Source organism: Perca fluviatilis, chromosome 9 (assembly GCF_010015445.1).
Source record: "Perca fluviatilis chromosome 9, GENO_Pfluv_1.0, whole genome shotgun sequence".
NCBI lineage: Eukaryota > Metazoa > Chordata > Actinopteri > Perciformes > Percidae > Perca > Perca fluviatilis.
The window spans coordinates 29,651,664-29,654,998 of record NC_053120.1 but is presented as its reverse complement, the minus strand read 5'-3'; the positions used below and the strand labels follow the sequence as shown (position 1 = coordinate 29,654,998).

General features: G+C 38.3%; 1 long non-coding RNA gene across 1 annotated transcript; it reads left to right on the top strand.

The window, feature by feature from the left end:
* Positions 1 to 471: 471 nt before the first annotated feature.
* Positions 472 to 2,731, top strand: LOC120565743. The gene is made up of 3 exons (XR_005640279.1): positions 472 to 515; positions 2,125 to 2,425; positions 2,663 to 2,731. It is a non-coding gene; the product is annotated as an uncharacterized LOC120565743 (long non-coding RNA).
* The last annotated feature ends 604 nt before the right edge of the window (positions 2,732 to 3,335 follow it).

Sequence of the window (3,335 nt, the reverse complement as noted above, 5' to 3'; positions counted from 1 at the left end):
GTATCTAATCAATTATTAATGATTAATAGATTGTTGGCATTTTAACTTTTGGTAAAGGAAAACACACACACAGCCCTAGTCTGGAGAAGTGACGGTGGTTAAAGTAACTAATACTCTGAGTAGTTTTTTTTTAATTTTTTTTACAAATTGTACTTTTACTTGAGTATTTCTCTAACACCAGTACTTTTACTTGTAACAGAGTAATATTTTAGCAATGTAACAGTACTTGTACTTGAGTACAGATTTTCAGTACTCTTTCCGCCTGTTATGCACACAACACCTAATTAGGCTCATTCATAATGAAGCCAGCGGAGCAGTTAACGTTTGTTAATTCTCTCAATTTACGAATTTTACTGTATTTAATTGTTATTTGGTCAGGCAGTTCTTAGGACATCTATAAGGGGCCTGTATGCAAAGGCCTTGTTTCGCGCTCAAAACGTTAGCAGTCCATTCGGAAAGCACTGCTGCTACCTGTGACTTCAAGGAGAACTTCTATCAGACATTCACAAATTGAGGTAAGTTGAAATATTATTTTGCCAGAAAAATAACACTGCAGATTGTACAGTGGTCTGTATTTTTGGTTTGTGCTGTTTAATCTGATGTAGAATCTAACCAAAAGGAAAAACAGCGGGAGAGGTTGGACAATAATTAATATATCACGATAGACGGAGCTCTGAAGCAGACCTGTGCGTCGCTTAGTGTTCGCTCTCTCTGGATAAAGACGAGCAGCAGCACAGACACCAGGGGCATCGGACCGGGGGTAAAACCAATACTGATTACCAGGGCCCAAGGGTAGAGAGGGCCCTTGAAAAGTCTGGAATATATATTTATTTTACCTGAATATTTTTATTTCCTAATAACATTTCATAATGCATATCAGATGAAATGTAAAGTTAGTGTATTGGCAGAATAACTTGGTTGATTGACTGACTATTTTGTATACAAAAAGGTCTCACCCCCCCTTGCTAATGTGCCAAATGGTTTTGTCCACCTGCATGCATTACGTTAGCCAGTTCAGTTGAGCGTCTGGTGGAGCGCAAACTTCTGCTGTAGAAATGTCTTTTCTCAAAGAAAGCCAAATCATGCTACCAAAAAGAAAGGAAAGACAGGAGGAGGAGAGAAAACAGAATGAGGGAAACAATTGGTAACTGACTTCTTTTCAAAGAAAGGTGAGCACTAACTAGAAAACGAATTCCATGGTGCTTGTCAGGGACCAAGCAGTTAGGCATGAGAAGTCACAAGGAGATTTCAAAAAAGTTTTTTTTTATTTTACCCACAAAAAATTCTGACAACAAATAAAGATAAAGTTTGGGCCCTTAAAAGAGGTCAAACAAACAAACTGAACTTAAGCTCTGAACATAACAAACTCAAAAATACAACTGACCTCCTGTACAAGAAACAAAGGGGACTTATATACTGGGTGATCAGACCAGGTTTGACACCCAGGGGGAGACTAACAATAACACTAATATGTAAATTACAAATAACAAAAGAAAACAATTAAACACTTACTCCAAAAGAAATGTAATCTTAATTAACATTAACTGAATAAATGTACTAAAGGCAATACAAATCAAAACTCAAATATCTTGAGGACAAATAAAGCTAACTCCCCCCTGACATAACAAGTAGTGGTAGGGTCCAATTTAGCCAGAACCCCTATAAAGCTGCTGTAGTTCCAGACGCCACCCTTTTGTCCCTGCAGCCTGCATGCCTCACTCCAGGGTGTGGAATCTGCAACACTGGTAAGCTCAAAGAAAACAGTTATATTAGAAAACCAATCCAAAACTAATAAAGTATATATGTAAACCAAATCCAGTGCCTTGTAAGTTATTTAAAACTAAATAAATGTTTACAACAAAATATATAATGTGTCTGAAAAGATATAGAAACCAATCTTAAGGAAAACAGCATGAACTAAGAGAAATGTGAGTGTATGAGGTTACCGCTTTTAAGATGGCTGTGTGGCCACAGCTGTGGCCATCACAGTGCTAAACTGCTTGAATATCTCCGTGACTGTTAGTGCTAAAAACGGACTGAGACAACCCATTGAAAGAACAGAACATGCACTTGTTGGAGCAAAAAAGAAGCTTGCTAAATTGACTTATGCTCCTTAGTTTTTAGGTGCACTGAAGAGTAATGCAATGACTCAAAATGTGAAGTGGAAATGGCGCTGTTGAAGTGGTTTACCGGCGCACGTGACCGTGGAGGGGAGAGGGCTGCAAGAGCCCAAAGAGAAAAAGGAGCGTCCACCACACAGACGCTGAAAAGACATCCCATTCCCTTTCAACTCCGTTCCACTTTTTCAAGGAGGCTTTTGCTATCTGCTGCCTGACCACGCCCACCTCACCTGTTGCCTATAAATTGATTGTGAACCCTTTGGCTCATTCTTTGCTCACTCTGCCGGCACTCCAATGCAACCTGTGTGAGTCTTCAGGAGTCAAGTTATCGTTTGTTTGTTTTATGCCATGAGTTACTGTGTCTTTGCTATGCTACCATGTGCACTGCTAACTGAATGCCATTGTTTGCCAGCCATGTGCCATAAGCAATGTGGATATATTGTTTGTTGTACTATCTGAAAGCCTGTGCATTTGTTTTTGCAGTATGTGTTAATTGACCACTATCATTAATTGTATTATGTTTTTGTTATCCCTTTCTGCAGCACACAGTAACTGCAATGAATCCACGTCACTCTGAATGATAAATAAAATACCACTGGTGCTGCATTGAACCCTGCCTTCTCCCGGTTTCATTCCTCACTCCATACCACCTGATGTCTTCTGACCGAGACTGTTTGCTCACCACACCTTCACTCCACCTGAACTATTCCCATCACCTTACAGTTCCTTCAGATGCCATGAGTGTAATTTGTATTAATGTATTTTTTGGAGAGGTGTTTTTTTTTCAGTTTTTTTAAAAATATATTTTTGATTTGTTTACCGGTATGTTGTGACATTTAAATTGTTTTTAAAGATTGTTTGTTGTTCGATGTAAACATTTTTGTATTGTGTATTTTTTTGGAGAGATGTTGTTTTTCAGAGATTTTAAAAAAATATATTTTTGATTTGTTTACCGGTATGTTGTGACATTTAAATTGTTTTTTAAAGATCATTTTTGTTGTTCAATTTAACAATATATTTCTTGCAGTTCAAAGCGTCAAGTGTCTTTTATTTATCTTGGACTTATATTCATTCTTCGTTTTTCTTAGATTGCTTCCTTAAATCGTTTGGCATGGTTGGGCTTAAAGAATAAGACCGCACTTACAGATCCCACTTAAAACCCATCTGCCAGACCACTGCTGGCCCCCGTGTGGATCCCGGGTGCAAGCTCCATTT